The 20,042-nt window shown below is 40.2% G+C and overlaps 1 protein-coding gene and 1 pseudogene across 24 annotated transcripts in view; one reads left to right on the forward strand and one right to left on the reverse strand.

Moving 5' to 3' along the window:
• The window catches only part of RBFOX1 (RNA binding fox-1 homolog 1), a 2,073,113-nt gene that overhangs the window by 1,007,149 nt on the left and 1,045,922 nt on the right, over positions 1–20,042 (reverse strand). The window lies entirely within an intron of this gene.
• LOC112853161 (peptidyl-prolyl cis-trans isomerase A pseudogene) lies at positions 16,366–16,954 on the forward strand (annotated as a pseudogene).

Consider the following 20,042-nt stretch of genomic DNA (forward strand, 5'->3'; position numbering starts at 1 on the left):
CAAGGGATATTTACTGAATGTCTGCAACGGGCCCAGCATTCCGTAGGTGCGTTCCTCTTTTTGTCTGTGTAATAAATATTTCCTGACAAATCCTTTCCCCCTATTCAATCAATTTAATGAGGCATGCCTCCAGGAGGCATAGGAGAACCCCAAGATTCTCCATAATGAGCAGATGATCGGTAAGGATTCCTAGAGAATTGGCAGGCAACAGGTCCTTGTATTTCTCAATCAAAACCTCCCCTCCCTCTTCCACCACCTCACCTCAATGCACACACCCCCTGCCTCTTATTTCATTAAAGCCTAACGAATCAAGTCAGGAAGGAAAATACATTTGAAACATGCACAGTACACAAAGCACTCAGAGCACGAGGACTAGGCCATAGATCATGGCTGCCTAGAATCGATTCCTGAAAGGAATGCCCTCCCAGGTTAGAATGCTCTGTTCTCTCTGGAATGCTGCCCCCCACCCCACCCCACCGCCAGTGTCTTTTTTAGGGCACCCTTCCTCCTTCTTCTTGCCCTCCAGTCCTGCCCAGGCTCTCGGGGGCCCTCAGAACAGCTCATATGACTATGGGAAAAGCCTCTGACAATCTCTGAAGAGGACTTGTGGGAATAGACCCCCTTTGTTTGCAGTTATCAAAACAAATTATGCGCTACATGCCTGAGATGATGTTGACTCCAAGATGTCCTCCCTGGGGTCCTGCAAACTCACAAATGTGAATTCCAATCTTTTGTAGTATAAAGGCCAATCGAAAGCACACACTGATCTGAATAGAGCCTGCTTCTTAGCGATTCCATGGGGAATCTACATTTAAAGTACAATAACATTATTCTGAAAATGGGGTGATTAGTGGCCCTGAATAAGGAGCTATAATACTCTTATAATCAATGTTTCTAGAAGGTTAGCATCTAACTGTTCAAAACCTCTTCCTTTTCCCCATCCCTCCCTTAACCAAGGCGGCCATCAAGGACAGTAGTTCAAAGCTAATTGAGTCTTTAAAAGTAAAATAGTTATAATAATTGAAGAAAAAAATATTAGCTATTGCCACACTTAAACAAATGCCACATGGCACATAAATACTGCCATCTGCTATAACTTTTCCTGAGTAGGAAGCTGGCAGATATTGCATAATATCTACATATGACTGATAATTTTTAGCCAAGTCTAAATAAAAAGGTGCTTTGTCTTCATGTACTGCTTAAAAAGCTAGAGATACGTAAGATTAACAATAAAGCAGGCTCTCAGTGTTTACTTCTCTCATTAAACATATGTATAAAAATGACGTGTGTGTGTGTGCTTATATGTGTGTCTTTGAGCCTTGTTTGAGTGCAAACTTGATCAATAATGCTATACATTTCTATCTTTTGTATAGAAAATGCTCCATTTTACCCATTTGGAGGTGTTCCAGGAAGGCCTAAAGTACAAGGCTTTGCTTACGGAGGGTGCACTGAGAGTTAAAGCAATAAAAACACTCACTTTCAGAAGGAAAGTGTATTTTACAGTGAAGGGGGTCCATTACACAGTGGAGATAATTTGTACAAACTGAAAAAAATAAATCCATGGTCAATGAAATTGTGTCCTTGTAGAACACTTCAAGTTTCCTAATATATGATGGAATTAGTGTAGTCAGATTTCATTGAAGCACATGGCTCCGCGGTCCATTATTTAAACAGCTCTGTCAGTCATGAAAGAATACTTCAAGTGCATGACAACAAAATGCTATCAATACTGAAGGTCGTCCTCTAAATCAGAAGGGAACGCAAGGGTTTCCTAACGACTTCTCCTCAAACAAATTACCGGGAGGCCGAACCAAAATGAATTTTATTATTGAGGACAAGTGAATTGTACAGTACTTATAGCAAACACATTAGAAGATTAAAATTGATTGAAGGAGACTGGATTTGAAAAGATATAAATAGGGAAGACATGAAAAAATCTGTTCAAAGTGAACTTATGAAAAGGGCTATAGAATTCAGCCACTGGCCAATGGCTTTCAAAAACGATGCTTCGGTTTTCTCTGGAAAGGGAAGGAAAGATGCTGGACTGTGGATGGTGGTGAAGGTTATGCATGGGTGTGCTGAGGGCACAGGGTAAGCACCCACAGAAAACACACAGCAGAGACATATATGGTGGACAGGGTCCCTGTGGCAAAAATCGACTTTGCCAAGTGACTATGTGACCTGCTTGCAACTTACCAAAGGAAAGTTGAGCTTAACTCCACTTCAGCAGTCTGACTAGGGATCTTCAATCCCTTCAAGAACTGCTGAGGAAAACACAAATCACCCCTGCACTCATTAGCCATGGGACAGTCCAAATAATACAAGACAACACTTCTTAACTGCTCTCCATGTGGCAAGCATTCTTCCACGTGCTTCACATGAACTGACTGAATCTTCACAACCCTAGAAGGTGGCTGCTGATACTATCCCCATTTTATAGCAGAGAATACTGAGTCACAGAAGCATAAAGGAGATCCCCTGTTCACAAGGAATATCAAGAGGCAGGCACAGTGTTCAAAGTTGGGCTGCTGACATGAGAATCTGGGTTCTTAATTATTGTACTTTAAGAGTTCAACTCAGTAATCAAACCACCCACCCAAATGGGTCCTGGGATGGAAAAGAAAGTAGGGCAAAGACTTCTGGTATTCTGAGATACAAGTTCAATCCACACCTCTGTTCTGGGAAACTGAATAAGGTATATGCTACTAGTCTCCACAATGGTCCCTGAGGATCGCCACCTCATGGTATCCACACTCCTGTACCTCACATTGTATCACGGCTGGTCTGTTTGCAGAACACAGCAGAAGTGATGATATGTCACTCTGAGATTGGGTTACAAAACATTGTGACTTCTATTTTAGAGCCTCTCTCTCTCTTTATCTTTCATTCTGCCCTTCCCTCCCTCTTTTCCTCCCCCCCCCCCCCCCCCCATGGCTGCCTTTCTCTCTCAACACTCACTCTGGGGAAGGCCAGCTGCCAAGTCACCAGGACACTCTACTAATCATGCAGAGAGGCCCATGTGGCAAGGAACTGAGACCTGCCAACATCCACATGAGTGAACTAGGAAGCAGATCCTCCAGCCTTAATGTAATTGCTACCCCTGCTGACAGCTTAACAACAACCTGAGGAAGGAGGGTCCCTGAGCCAGAAACACCCAGCTAAGCCACTCCCAAATTCCTCACCTTCAGAAACAATGTGGGATAATAAATACTTGCTGTTTTAAGAAACTCATCTTGGGAGTAATTTGTTATGCAGCATTAGATAACTAATACATGCTATTACCTGCAAAGTTGAGCTCTCAAGGACTGTAAATAGTAGGGTTTGCTCATGAAGCCCTCTATGCTTAATTCATTCCTTTACACAGGGCAGCTCAGTTAGATATCTTAATCCAAAATCCATTTCTGAGAGGGTGCCTAGGTGGCTCAGTAGGTTAAGCATCAGACTTTGGCTCAGGTCATGATCTCATGGTTTCTGAGTTCAAGCCCCATGTCAGGCTCTGAGCTGTCACCTCAGAGCCTGGAGCCTGTGTCAGATTCTGTGTCTCCCTCTCTCCTCAAAATAAGTAAACATTATTAAAAAAATTTTTTAAGGAAAAAAAAAAAAACCCAAGGTGTCCTTCCTTGTATTCTAGTGGATAGACACTGGAAATAAGTAAGTAGATACAAATAAGAAAAAACCAGGAAATGTTACTATACAAATAATACAGAACACTGAAATAAGGGATGACTGTGTTACTCTGGATACAGTAGTCAAGAAGGGCCTCTCTGAAGAGGGATATTTGAGAAAAGGCCTGGATAATGAGAAAATCCCAGCCAAGAAGAGATCTGGAAAGAAAAGCCCAAGTAGCTTGGCCTCTGAAGTAGTTACATCATCTCTGGCATGACACCTAACGTTGGGGTCTTATGTCTCCTATCTGTATACTCAATACAAAAATAACGCCCCTCACAAGCTAAAGAGAATAAAGTAAGATTCTATATATGAAAGAAACTTGAAATTTGAGAGGCCGCCACTCATTGTACCCCATTTAAAAATAGCACGACTACTTTGGCCCAGCTTTGAAATCACCAAGGCTGGGGCAATGCTATCCCCCAAACCAAAGGCACTGCAGGGAAATTTGGACAGCCTGCTGATTTAATAGAGTATCAATCTCAAGGGAAACTAACTCAGTTATAGAACAGTCTGACCATTAATTTCAATGATTTGACTGTGTAATATAATGTTTCAATCCTAGAACACAATTTAAACTGGGACAGGTAGTCATTACTTAACTTAGAGTCTGCAAATTCATCTCCGACATGTCAATTTTTTGTAGTCTATGTTCAAAGACTTGCCAAAAAAGATATGGGGAAAATATTTCAAAGTCTATGAAATCTAGCATCTCGATATCAAATAGTGCCTCGACTGCTACTGTAGATAAAAACGGTGATAGAAATTTTTATTAAAACAGTAAGCAAAGGGTAAGCATGCTTGTCAAACACAGATCCCGCTTTCCATACAGATGAGTGCAGTGAAAACAGTAAGGATGAAAAATGGGATGCGTACTGATTCAGCCAGCGGTGAAGGGGGTAATGGGGAGAGTAAGAAGAGAGTCAAAACAGGGACCTACCAGTGATACCTTCTAAAGAAAATGACAAGACACAAAATAAAACGCTATTTTGGCACAAAAATGTTTCAACTAATACTCAAAAAAGAAGCAGCCTGTGGTTTGAAACTAAAAAATTAATTGCCCATTAATTGAGAAAGTCTCTTTTGATTGAGGGATCCAACATCTCAGTCTGGGGACCAGTGCAAAGGAAAATTGAGAAAAACGTCAAATTAGACATTGTTAGGATGTCTAGCCACAAAAATTACACAGACGAGAATGAAAATACTGCCAGTGCACATCCTAAAAAGCATTGCTTCTGGTATGATGATGCTGGGGATTGACACGTGATCAGGTGTAGCTATTCCCCATGATGCTGTGGGAGGAGATCTTAGTTGCTGTTCACTAAAAACTTCTCCTTCAGGGCAGAACAAGAGACTGAACTGCCTTGCCTGCTTGAATTTAGGTGCAGGCAAATGTCTTGCTTTGGCTAATGCAATGTGAACAGAGGTGACACATGTCACTTTGGGATAGAAGCTTTAAGAACCAGTGTGCAATTAACCTTGTCCTTTCCTTGTCCCAGTAATTGTAGAAGAATGGAAGCGGAGCCCGTGACCCCAAGTAAGGGAGAAAACAGAGCAGCACTCCCAGTCAGCCCACAGCAGACCTAGAGAATGCATGAGAAACAAACAATTTTAACAACTGTCCTTTGAAGCCAAGCAAGTTGGGGTTGTTTGTCACTAGAGAGTGATCTGCCCTATCCTGACGGATATCCTCATTTAGCTACTAATCCTCCTAGGCCCCCTTTCCCCAGGCGAGCCTTCCAGCAAAAGTTCAAGACGAAGTTATTTGACATCTGGGGGGCTCAGGCTATTTTGCATTATGCCTTTTCTATAAAGGAGCAATTTTCGGCTTTCAGTTCTTCCTCTCCCCTTTTGCAAATGCCTTGGGACTTTCAAAAGCAAGTGCTTACTTTGCATTTTCCTCAGCACTGTGGATAGGCAAATGCCCCACATATTTTCATTTAAAACACTAGGATGTGTTTGATGTGTAAATGACGCTTTTCAGAAGACTCTCTTGAGTTTTGGTGCCATTCCATTCCCTCATTCACAATGGTGTGATGGTTCTTACCCTCACCAAGCTTACTGTCTTTCCACAGAAGACTAAGGAAGCTAGAGCAATAAGCAATGAATGCTATGAGCACACAGAGAAGGGATAAGGAGCAATGTATGGGGAGAGGGGTGGCTAGAGGTGGCCAGAGGGGGCTTCTGGGGAGGCAGTAAAGACAAAACAAAGCAAGAAGACGCAAAGTGTTCTGGGCAGGGGGTGCAAATGGCTGGAGATGAGAGAGACAAAGACACTGAGAACAACCGAACGCTGGCAAGTGTGGTGTGTTATGGGTGGCATAGAGAGCAATGCAGCTGGAGGAAGGCAGGAGACCTTGAAATCACGCTAGACACGTTGGATTTATCTGAAGGGGAATGCAGAGCCACTGGAGGTGGGGTGACATCATCAGGTTTGTTTACTAAAGAGCATTTTAGCTCCACTCTGAGAAAGGCTTGAAGAGGATAAATATACAAAAGACAGTGATGTTAGTTACCAAGATATCACAGCAAAAGATCACTGTGGCCTGGATGAAAGACAGCGAACACAGAGATAGACGCGCAAAAGATCTGAGGTGTATTTTGAAGACTGAATTGGAGAAATGTGATTTAACTTCACTTTTTGCCTGCAGCAGGGTTACATTTTTGGTGGTAGAAATAATTGCAGATTCTTCACTCTGTGAAAACCCCATTAATCATTTCACTGGAGTCCCTTCATATAAATATAGGACCGCAGCCACACTGAAACCTCGAAACATATGATCGGGATCCTTATTAGCACCACGATTGCATTTAGGATTGTGTTTATTTCCCAAAAGTCTACATTACTTGCATCCCGGCATCCGATCTTAACTCCTCCAGTAAGAAGAGATGTCTATGGAAAGTACTATGAAGTCACTTCTGTATAGTATGTGCAATTATTAGACTGCTTCCCAGAAATGTACAGGACACTTCAATGTATTTAAATCTCACTTGCCATTTGTTTTTTGAGGACACCTCTCAAAAAACATCTTATTTACCTACGCCTTACAATATTTTTTCCCCTTGGAAGGAAAGGAAGAAGAGAAGTTGGGAACTCTAGGCTTTAGGGTCATGCTGGCTATTTTGACTCCTAGCTCATCACTTACTAGCCATCTGATCTGGGCGGGGGCGGGGGACGGGGGGCAGGGATGGTTCTTTCTAAATCCCAGTTTCTCCTCTGATGACGGGGGGTAATAATAGGATAGGCATAAATGGATTACGATGAGCACTCTAAGAAATAATGATGGGGAGTATTTAGAGTAATGCCAGGAGCATAGCCCACAGTAAGGTCTCAAAAAACGTTCTAAACTGGTAATGTCAACAGACAACGGTTCTAAAACTCCTGTATGTTACAAAGGATGCTGAGATTGTTGTTTGGAAAGTGGCACAGTGTCACAGACTCTGCAGAATTAACCTAGCCAGTCAGTCATGAAAGAATACAACACAATGATTTCTTGCATATCACTTGTGCATTAGGTACTGTGCTAGGGTCTAGAGAAAAGCATTAAATCAGTATACAGAGTCCATGCCTTTCCTGGATCCTCTCATCTAATTGTGCAGACGACATCAAACTCACAATGAATACTGCAGCGAGCCTCAAAGAAGGTACATGACACAGAGGAAAGGACCCATGTGGGGGTTACAGAGGCTGAGTCCATGGTGCTCTGCCTTACAAAATAGTCACAGTCACGAAAGAAAAAATTCAAGGCGTACAGTAGTTTATGCAGACTACTCAACTTGCAGCAATGTTTTCAATTAGATTTAAAAAAAAAGGCAACTTTTGTAGAATATAAACCTTCAAGGAGTTTTAAAGGCTATTTCATAAACGACTATTTCACATGGTCCAAGTAAGGAGTTCCAGATCCATGGTTGCTTTCTCACTTGTCAAACGAAGGTATTTATTAGAGCATGCAGGCTGTTTAGAAACTTGCACAACCACTTATAACCTATTAGTGAAACATCCAATTACACGCCTGGCCTCTTCATTAACTTCCCAGCCAAATACTTGGAGATCTGGGTTGTGTTAACCCTGCAATTCCTATTACCTGCTCTATCCCACATGGAAGGTAGAGCTGACCTACGTGATTATTATAGGTAATTATTGATGATGGTCATTAAACATTCAGTATGTGATCTGAAGAAAGGTAAATGACTAACGGATACTATCTCATTCAAAGGAACCTTATGAAGTGGGTACTAATGTCATACCCATTTCACAGATAAGACAATCGAGTTTTAAAGCAGTTAGCTTACTCACTGAAGTTCAGACAGCTAATGCCCTGATCATTTGGTTCCAGAGCAACAGCTTTTGAGTACAATTTTACACATCCATGAACTCCTACCATGAACTAGGAGTCAAACTCTCTATTTCTATAGCCAACAGCAGGCTGAACATCTGTTATAATGGAAATTTAATAACATCCCAGTGAAAACTCAATGCCTCATAGCACTGACATGGCCTCACAGCTATCTCTACAAAAATCATTCTTGTCCAATATATCTAGATGGTTTTGATGTAAATATGATTGTCTTTTGCTTGGCTTACCTAAACTGTAGTGAGGTATACTAATTAACTGATACTTTCATAAAAACTGTTTACCAGAACCCAACTTTTGAATTTATGTCTATGAGATTAGCAACAAGAATACTGGCCCCTATACATGTTCAGAAGTCTGTACGCTAATCACTTACAAAGCCATATTATGTTACTAAGAATTAAATTATTTAAAAATTCACTGTGGTGTCATTAGCATTCAGTCTTCAGGAGCTTGCATATTAAAAAGAAAGAGGAGGAGGAGGAAGAAAAGAAAGGAACAACACAGAGAAAAAAAGGAGAGAAAGGGAAAAAAATAGGAAGAACAGGGTCTGCAACCAGATTAAAATTTTCCCCTAAAATTGGTTTGTGCTACATGACAACCCCTCACTCTTCTAAAAATCATACATCTTCTTTTACGCTATGTCCGTAATCAAAACATCCTTAAAACCACAACATTAAGTTAGCCTGATAGACTAAAGACTGGGAAGGTTTCTTCAGAATTGTTACAGACTATTGGGTAAATTCACATTTGGTACACATTCTAATTTTGAAAAACATGTTATTTACTTACTAGACTGTAACAGTTCTGCTGAACAGTTATAGACCACCAGGTAAATATGTATTTTGGAATGGATGCATACTAATTCTAAAACATGGATCATTTACCCACTAGAGTGTAACATTCTAGTCTGCCATGTATAGCCCCTGCCCCATGAATCATTACCCTGGCGAACCATAGGGATACTTTCCAGTCATTTGCTTGGGCATGAGGCATGTTCATTTTAAGGAGGAAAGTCTCCCAAACTAGCATCAGATTTCTTTTTGATAGAAATATCAAAGTTCATATATTGCAAATTAAAACAGGACTAATTAAGGACAGTTGCATATAGCAACAATTAGGTGGATAATTAAGCCTTTGGTTGGGGGTTATTCAAGTAGTCATTAAATGAATGGATAAAATTAGATGCTGAGCTTGAAATCTGCACATAAGCTGTCTACAATACCTGCCTCTGAGGGATGGACTCCAATTACATCATCTTGATGTGCCTTGTACTCATTTTATTCTTTCACATTAAATATTTATTGGACAACAATGTGCCAAGCACTGGGCTTGATCCTGGGGTTTCGGTGAACAGCAAAACAGATACCACTCCAGCCTTCCTGGAGCCTATGGTCTATGACTACAAACTGTATTAAGGCCATTAGAATATATTTTCAATGTAGAAGCCCAAATTCTCTGTTTAAAATATAAATCAAGTCTTTATTTTACTCCAGTAAAAGTCACAGTCTCTAATTACTTACAAGTCCTACATGATATTTGCCACCACCCCACAACTCAATGCCTTCCCTCCCTAATATTTTCTGCTCCAGTCTCCCTGACCCTCTTGCTGTTCACTGAAACCAGGGGTACACTCAAGCCTTAGGGGTTTTTTTGTTTTGACTGTTTGTTCTGCCTGAAATGTTCTTTCATCAAAAAACCACACAGCTCACTCCTTCACCTTCTAGTCTTTGCTAAAATGTCACCTTTACAATGAGGCCCATCCTGATTCCCCTCCCCCTTCATTTAAAACTTTGATTCTTCCACTCCTATTCTCTGTTTCTTCCTATCCTTTTCCCTTTTTCCTTTTACCATAATACTTGTCACCTTCTACAGTGACTTTCTTATTTATATGCACTTTTCATGGTCTTTGTGCCCCACTAGAATGTAGGCTCCATGAGGGCTTGAACATGTGTCTCAGTGATGGGTCCCTCGTGTGAAGATGAATGCCTGGTACACAGAAGGTGCTCAAAATACACACACACAAACACACACATACATACATACATATATACACACATACAGATATACATACACATATACAAATATATGCATGTATAAGAGTAGAAGAAACATATAAATTGCTATGAGATCACACGCAAATCAATTTTCATCTACCCTAGGGAGCTGGAGTTGGGGTAAGGTGGGAATTCCGGGAAAGGCTTAACCAGGAGAAGTGGCACTTTTGAGCTGAAATTGAAATGAGAAGTAAGAAGTAAATGAGAGGGGCAGAGGGAACAGAACGTGCCCAGTGCCCCAGTCGGGAAGAGCTTGATGTGCTCGCAACATGGCTGTAGCACATGAGCTAGTGGGCTTGAAGATTTAATAGAAAGGGGAAACCATGTTCTGTTCACTGAAGCCTGTTCTTCACCTAGGAGAGGGAAACAGAGAAAGAATGAATGAAGAATGAATATACCATGGCTTTGGCATTTTGTTTTCATTTGTTTTGTTTAATTAGCCATTTTGGGTTATAAGGCACAATTTTCCTAGACATTGACAGGACAGCTGCACGTTCCCAGGACAAACGCCGAAAGCCCTGTGTCAATTTGCAGGCCAAACTTTTGAAGGTCACGATGAAGTTCTGAATGAAACAGCTGATTTCCCGGAGTCTCCTCCCAACATGGCAGGCGACTCAAATTACAGAATTCAAGAAGCTTCCTGTTTCCTGAACAAGAAGTCCATGTTACTTAGAAAGTGCATAGTTGTGGACAAACTCTCCTCTTCTTCCTCAAAAGAGAAGATGATACTGCAATTACCTCAGTGAGGAGACCAGAGGCAGCAGCACAAGGCCCTTTTCTTTCTCAATTTGCTGCCTCTCCTTGCATTCCAACAACGGGAGGTGGGGACCAGACACATGAAGTCATTTCACCCAACACTAACCCAACACACCTGTACATTCTCCACCTCTATCACATGCTCCCCAGCCCTCCTGGCAGAAGGCATGTTTTGAAAGATTTGTAAAGCACTCATTTGGAGTACATAATAACTTAATATTAATTCAAATGACTAATACTTAGAGCATAAAAAAAAGAGAGAAAAAAGGCTCCAATTGTGGAAAATATATCTCAATTGTCCTAGAAAATGTCTCACAGTGACAGCAATGTATCCCATGAGCAGAAATAAGGTTGTTTCAGGCAGGAATTTAATTAAGATGAGTCGGTCATGCCATGAGCAGTACACGGCCAAGGAAGCATTAGTGAGGTATTTACCACACGGATGTGGAGAACACACAATATTAAAATGCCCAATAAATTAGCCTACAAATCTACTTAGCTCTACATTTGTCCTGCATCACCAAATAAAACATTGCCTTGAAATGGAACCGTCTGAGATTTTTCACACCAAATCAATTTACACCGAATAAGGAAAATGCTTATACAACTCCTGGGCTTCTGTTTGCAATGAGATGCTTGGTAGAAGAGAAACTTTTCTCCTTCTCTATTTCATCAGACACAGAATGGGAATTAATCAGCGATACCTAACTACCCTTTCAAAAGGACTCCAGCAACATCCCCAGAAACACTTTGTTTCTTTCAACACTCCTGAACAATAGACAGTCACCAACTTTTAATAATTCCCTATATTACTGGAGACTGTGTAAAAGGATTTTAAATCACAAGATTGATGACAATGTAATAAATTAGAAAAAACTGTGGCTGTTACTGTGAAATCTTAGTGCCCCAGTGTGGTTCACATCTCAATTTCTTGATGTAATACGATTTGAGTATAATTATTAACAATTATTATCAAAGCATTCATAAGCTTTTCCCCCCACTGTGAAAGCAAAGACTCTTTTTTATATCCTATTTTTAATCTTAATTCATGGGTGTCACACATCACCCACAAAAGAAGGGCATGGTGATTCCAAAATGTCTGTTTTGACAGAATGCTCTTTCCCACTTCTTTTATATTATAAATATTTAATACATGATTCAACAATGAATGACAAAATCTAGCTCTGTGATCATCCAGTTAAGTGAAATCTCCCCTACTCTTCCTCCTCCTCAAAAGACAGTCAACCCGTCTTGACACAGGAGCAAGGAGGGGTCAAAATACAACACCTGCATGAATATAAGCCCCGATGGACCCAAGTCCTAAGAAATTTCCCATTAATTCATTTTCTGCCACTTTTTCTTTTAAATGCAAATTTCGAGGAAAAGACCACTGCAATATATGTAATTGTCTATATTGTGCAATTATAAGAAAACAATTCTATGATGGTACCATGTCATCATTTAAATGCATGCCATCTTATCTCTCCCTATATATTAATCTAAAATGGAATCAGGAAAGTGACAAGAACATCTCATAATGGAACACCCAGTGAATGGCTGATTTGCCTTTCATTGTCCGCACGCCTTAATGTGCTGTGGACTTCCTGGGAACAAATGAGACCTCGGCAGCGACATGTTTTCATTTTATCACATTTATTTAAGATGACCGAGGACAGTGCCCAATATTTATTCACCACGTTCAACATTTGCCATCATCAGAATAAAAGGCGAGACGGCACAGTTTGAACAACATCTGGTAATTCCAAAGAGATAGTGTCACTTGAAGAACAAATGAACCTTTAGTTAATAAAATCTCCCCCTGACTGACAAAGATGGCTTTTTGTACACATGCAGGATCCACGATAAGCAGATAGAGAAATGCAGATAAGGAGCACCCGATTCCTACAAAGGGAAGTCAATGTGCCCATGTTTAAATAAAGACAGGGTTTATTACTGGTCTTTTATGAATCATGATAAATTAAATGTCCTGAGTTCTGGAGGGATAAAAGATTTAAATTATACTTCTGAAAGCCATGGGAAGTTTCACTACCCTCAAAATGCGCTAAAGCCTCAAAGTAAGAATAATATTGCCAGGACCAAAAAGTAGCTGGTTTCAATGAAGAAGCCTTTCATCCAGTAATGCCTGAGTTAATAGAGTGGATTATATGCTGAATATCTATGACCCCAAACCTTTATGCAGCCAATATGTAACATGAACCTACTAAGAATTAGACACTGCTCTAGGCGCTTGGAAGAGGCAAGTGTCTAATGTGAATGTAACTATACCCACGTGTCTAGTCTATGCAACTACAGATACATATGCACGCACACACGCTCTAAATGGGGTGATGTCCTTCAGTATGTGAAGAATGGGGCTTTGGCCTATCATTGAGTCACAGTCCATATTTCATACCATATTTCATTTCATTATCATACCACTGGTATCGATGGGTTATAACTAATTATGCCCCACAGACAGGATTTCAGTGAGAGAAAACTAATTCAAGAGAAGCCTTTCACACACATGGATCTTAGCTGATATGCAATGAAGAGAACATCCTCTGATCCCCAGGGACTCCAAATTTTCAAAAAGTATTTATGGTAGAAATGACAGGACGATCATAAGTGGACCTCCTAGGGGCGCCTTAGTGGCACAGTCGGTTGAGCGTCCGACTTCAGCCAGGTCACGATCTCGCAGTCCATGAGTTCGAGCCCCGCGTCAGGCTCTGGGCTGATGGCTCGGAGCCTGGAGCCTGTTTCTGATTCTGCGTCTCCCTCTCTCTCTGCCCCTCCCCCATTCATGCTCTGTCTCTCTGTCCCAAAAATAAATAAAAAACGTTGAAAAAAAAATAAAAAAAAAATAAGTGGACCTCCTCAAGAAGGTAAATATATTGTATCACAGCTCTCTTGATACTATTATGAGAAGGTTAAGTCTATGAAAACTCTTGAGGGCTGTAAAAAGTCATGCAGACACAGAGATTATTCTTAAAGTTTAGAGCCAAAGTGAGTGGTCCTTGGCACAGCAAAGTGCCTGGCATAAGGGGGGCAGTGTGGAAGTTTAGAGGCATTGGCTTTGATCCATTCTTCCTTCTTCCCGAACAGTTTGTTCCTCGTGGTATCTGCCTTAGATTCAGATCTTATTCAAACCCAAGTTATTATTTTTTTAAAACTGATAACCACTACAGTTGTTATTTTTGAGGTCATTACTAGACATAAAGAGGGTAAGGTGCGGGGAGGATGGCACATATTTTTTCCCTTCTCCCTACAGTTCCATGTGAAAGAACTCCCTCAGGGTAATATTCCAGGTCTTTCCATAATTCCTCATTCTTCCACCCCTAAGAAGGAATGGTTTATTTGACTGGTTACTCTGGGGGGGAAAAAAACTAGGCATGCTCAGTTCAGTCTCCTTAGCTCTTTTTTCAATTCCCCAGTGGGCAGAAAGGGTACACTCTGGTCCTCTTTCTCAGCCATAAGACTAGGGAGTATGTAGAGAAGCTGTGAAAAGGGAGAAAACACAGGAAGGGGCTCCAGGGGCCTACTCTGTCAACGACTGATGGATAAGTCTCAACAAATTTGGAGACCATAAGGAAACTCATTTGGTCATACATTTTAATTTTAGATTTCATTAATAAAATGTATTTCATTTATTTCATTAATAAAAACACTTTGTTATTGCTGTTTTAAAAATAATAGCTTCATTGAGATATATTCGCACACCATAAAATTCACCTATTCAAAGTGAACAATTCAATAATTTTTAGTATGTTCACAGACTTGTGCAATTATCATCACAATTTAATTTGAGAACATTTTTTTTTATCACCCCACAAAGAAGCCCCTATAGCATATGCTCACTTCCTATCACTCTCTCCCTCCCAGCCCCTGGCACTAATCTACCTTCTTTCCATCTCTGTAGATTGACCTACTGTGGACATTTCATATGAATATGATCAGAACCTTGGAAATATCAGGCTAAGTGAAAGAAGTTTGTTTATTTCCTTTTTCCTCTCTGCTGTGCTACTTTCTCAGTCAGTTCTTACTCCGTCCAGGAATAAGAGGATTTTATTTTTGAGATCCTAGAGCTACCACATACCTAGAGTGGTTTCTTATGCTCTGTTTTACCAAAATCAAATCACTTCTTTAACACTTCATAATTTTAATTTTACCCAGATATTAAACTGCTATATTAAGGTCAGCATCCATTCATCCACTTATTCACGTATTCATACTTTTTTTTTTTTAATGTTTATTTATTTTTGAGACAGAGGGAGACAGAGGCGCAAGTGGGAGAGGGGCAGAGACAGAGGGAGACACAGAATCCGAAACAGGCTCCAGGCTCTGAGCTGTCAGCACAGAGCCCAATGCGGGGCATGAACCCACAGACCATGAGATCATGACCTGAGCCGAAGTCGGACACTTAACCGACTGAGCCACCCAGGCGCCCCATCATCTATTCATACTTTCAAAACACATGTATTGATCCCTAAAATGGCTACCACACCCTGAAGCTCCTAAAATGAATATAATCTGGTACCTGCTCTCAGGGAGTTGACACTTAATTATTGAGAATGATTTAGGTACAAAATTTCATAAAATACAGAAAACAGATCCACTGGAATGTAAGTCTAAGAATTCTCATTAATCCTCAGATGCATTACAGTACTCGGCACCGTCTGCAGTTGCTGTTTCCATGCAATCTCTCTACCTTTTATGAAAATGTCCTGACCCGGTTCACTTGCTACCTTCCTGACAATCTTCTTAGTGTCTTTCTCTCTTCTTCCATTCACTCAAGTGATCCTTTCTTAAGGTAAATCCTTGTTTGTTTTTCTTTTCAATCTGCCTTTCCTTGGAGACATTATCCACAGCAACTTGTGAGTAGCATAAAGATAAGTAACATGCGATATGGGACTTAGCCCTTGAGCTGAGACTTGGAGGACACAGTGGGTTTGCGGTGGTGGGTGTAAGGTATATGTGCCTATATGGAAGGATGTACATGGCATCAATTTCTACCAGGTAGCTCTGTCTTTCCTTTCTTCCCGATATCAATTAGTTAACTTATCTCAAAATGAGCAAAAATTACTTTTCCTATCCACACTTGATATATGTTCACAAAATAGTCCTGTCAACTCCACACGTTATTCCCAGCAGTTGTCGCCTATGCCTGCACATCACAATCTTTATTTCAACCAAAGAGCCGCTGTCAGCTCTAAATCTGTGGCTTCACAGAAACTATTGATTTATGGCAATGACCCTTCTTGCCTGTGCACATCTCAAATCCACAGAGCGAGGGGAGCCCCGGAAATATTTATTCAGACAGATAAAATCCTCCCTATTTAACAGAACTGACTTCTATGACCAGTGGGCACATCTTGTTACCTAGGGACATTTCCAAAGGATTACACAGCAAGGCTTTGGCTGTGACTGTAAGTCACTGCCACTAAATTGTCAAAATAAATAACAGTAAAAATCAACCCTCAGAGAACGTGGGGGTAGCTCATGCTTTTTCTTTACAAAAAATAAAGAAATCTTTGCAGACACTGCCACCCCAGAACCGCAGGCACGACAAAGCCATGGTCAACTCCACCGTGTTTTTTGACATTGCTGAGGACGGTGAACCCTTAGGCCACGTCTCCTTTGAGCTGTTTGCAGACAAAGTTCCAAAAACAGCAGAGAACTTTCATGCTCTGAGCACTGGGGAGAACAGAAATGGTTACAAAGTTTCCTGCTTTCACAGGATTATTCCAGGATTTATGTGCCAGGGTGGTGACTTCACATGACATAATGGCACTGGCAGCAAGTCCATCTATGGGGAGAAATTTGATGATGAGAATTTCATCCTGAAGCATATATGTCCTGGCATCCTGTCCATGGAAAATGCCGGACCCAAGACAAACGGTTCCCAGTTTTTCATCTGCACTGTCAAAACTGAGTGGTTGGACGGCAAGCACATCGTGTCTGGCAAGGTGAAGGAGGGCATGGACACTGTGAAAGCCATGGAGCACTTTGGGTCCAAGAATGGCAAGACCAGCAAGAAGATGACCACTGCTGAGTGTGGACAAACCTAATAAATCTGACTTGTGTTTTATCTTAACTACCAGATCATTCCTTCTGTAGCTCGGGAGAGCACCCCCTTTGGATCAAAATCTCCTAAAATCTTTGTGCTCCTGTTGCAGTTCCATGGGTCCCTTTCAAGTCTAGCTGGATTGCAAAGTGAAGTTTATGATAATGAAACAAAAGCTAAACAAACAGCATACTAATAATTCCTTATTTTTAATTGGAAAAAGAGTCCAACAGAGATAGAAAAAATATGTATCAACTAACAACTTATTACTTACTTTGTCATATTTTGTATAGCATAAAACAGAATATAGCACTAGACATCCTTTATAATACATAAATATATTAATAATATAACATATCTAAATATACTCTATATTAGTCTATATTAAATATATTACATATGCTATAACTACACAGTTTTGTGTGTATATGTATTCTATATACATTGTAAGTAAAAAAAAGTATATACACATATATGAACATATACCATATAACTAAATTTTTGTGACAAGGGGAACATAAACATTCAATTTCTTCTCTTTCCTAAGGGCTAAAAATTAAGAAGGTAAAAGAATCACTCATCAAACCTCAAAATTCTTCAAGAGTTCTTGTTTATCATAGTGATCAATGGATACAACACTGGGACAATGACTATTATTTAATCAGTAATTACCATATACCAGACAATCTTCTGACTATTTTGCAGGTAGTATCTCCTTCAATCAGGGAAAAGCCAACAAAAATGGATTTAAAAATTCACTTTAAAATGTATTAATCCATTAAAATTTATTTTTGAAATCCATTAAAAATCCATTGTCGATAATTGTTTCCATTTTGGAGATAGCATTACTAAGTTTCAGATAAATGAATAAACTAGCCCAAGGTTTCAGCCATGGCAGACTATATCTGTCGGACCCCAGATGCTGGTCTATTATCTGTTGCTCTGAATGTCTCCTTGATATTATTTGTAGAGTTTTCCTTTTACAGTAAAAGGGCTCCTCTCCTTTAAACACTGTCACCATTTTCATCACTGGTCTAATCCAACTTAAAGTAAGATTTTCAAAGGAACCAAACTGATTGAATGTGTTCTACCTTTTCCAAACACTGGAATAGCTTGGCCATAACATGAACCCCACTGCACCAACAAGAAGTGGTGAGTAATAAAGTGATTTCTAAAGCACAATCAATGGTACCAAGCAGAAATGGCATGGATATTTTTCCTTGCCTCCCTTGGTTGAATTGATGGATACTCCGAATTGACTAGAAAGTGGAAATGACTGGAAAAGGAGAAGAAAACCCTTTTGAAGGCCAGAAGACACATCCTTCCCCGGTCTTTTAAGGATTAGATAGGATTCGGAAGGACATTAAGCTAAAAGCTTCTCCCCTTCCAAAATGGCCAAAGAACTGAGAGAGAAGAATTATCTTGGCAGAATATGAGACCTAATACCATTGATAATCATAGCAGCACTGAAATCCAGGTTGGCTAAGGACCATTTCAGCCACTTATAACTACTGCCTTATTAGCAATCATCAAAAATTGATAAATTGTTCATTTTGCTTCTAATCTGCAGATGATCTTATAGACAGATAGATTAATTATGCATTGCCAGGCAAGTCTTAAAGAATTGTATGCTGTAAGTGTTCATAATATTAAACAACTCTTCTTCAGATTATGTCAAAATTTATATTTTGAGTATGATCATTTGATTAATGTCTGTTACATCAGCTTGTAGGCCTCATGAGTCAATAAGTAATAGCTGTTGCTTGATGAACACTCACTATGTGTTGGACATTATACAAGTAGTAGCTCCTTTAATCCTTACAATAGCTCCGTGAAGTAGCTATCTGCCCCCATTTTATAGATAAGACAATTTAAGTGTACAGTTGATTGTTTGTTTTCCAATGTTTTTTTAAATGTTTATTTAGAGAGAGAGAGAGAGAGAGAGAGAATATGAATAAGCAGAGGAGAGAGAGGGAGAGAGAGAATCCTAAGATTCTGTGCTCTCAGCATACAGCCCAACCTGGGGTTCAAACCCACAAACCGTGAAATCATGACCTGAGATGAAATCAAGAGTTGGATGCTTAACTGATTGAGCCACCCAGGTGGTCCTAAGTATAGGGTTGTTAAATAAATAGTCTGAAATCCCACAGAGAGTAATCCCACAGAAAGCCACAGACTGGACCCCAGGCAATCAACTTCCAAGCATGAGGGCAAGAGCTATGTATATTTTACCATCACATATCCCCCGAACATACGAGGTACTCTATAAAATTTGATGAATGAATGAAAAGGTGTTTTTTTCTGGTTTCGGCCATATCTACATGGACATGCAAAAAGGACACTTGATTTGTGTTAATCATAGAGAGATGAACTTGTCCTCCTATAACTTAGAACTCAGAGCAATTACCATGTAAAATGAGGCCAGGTGAGGCAAATTCCCATGGGTCCCTCAACAAAAACCACCTTCCCCTACTTCTCTTACAGCAGTGGGCTGTCCTCCTGTATTCCTCCAAATGATTACTTAATGCCCACTTTCACATCCCCATAGTAAAACACAGCTAAACCCAAATGCTAATGGAGTGGCCCAAGTGCTTACTTCCTCAATTAGTCTTGTCCAGAAAAATTCAGCAGAATTATATCCCTATGTGGAACCAGGCATTGTGCTACCAATCATGGAAGTTATTAAAAGGAAACTACAAAATGGTACCCTGTTTCCAAAGAAAGAAATGGATTCTTAAGAACTAAAATTAAAACTTGAACATTCTAGGTATTGTAAGAAAGATACAAGTTCCAATGGGAACATAGAGGAAGAGGAAATTGGTTTGGGCCCTTGCTAGGAAAAAAAAAAATCATGAGGAAACAGTCAGAGATGGGTTGGGTGGGGGATGGCAAGGGAAGAGGGGATCCAGGCAGGACAAAGAGAACAGTTTTAGTGTGGAAACATTTGAGAAAAGTATTTTAGGTTGAGTCATTTAGTATACACTAGACTTTTACGGTGGGCTTGAAACTGTCACCTCTATTAGGGCAATGTTCAGGAAGTGCCAGAAAATCTACTATAAAAGTAGATCCTCCCACGAAAAGCAGATAAAACTTGGCAAACAGAGCAAACAACTGGGCAGCACTTGGCTAACTGCAAAAGAGTGAATG

Source organism: Puma concolor, chromosome E3 (genome assembly GCF_028749965.1).
Source record: "Puma concolor isolate L17-30 chromosome E3, mPumCon1.1.hap2, whole genome shotgun sequence".
Classification (NCBI taxonomy): Eukaryota; Metazoa; Chordata; class Mammalia; order Carnivora; family Felidae; genus Puma; species Puma concolor.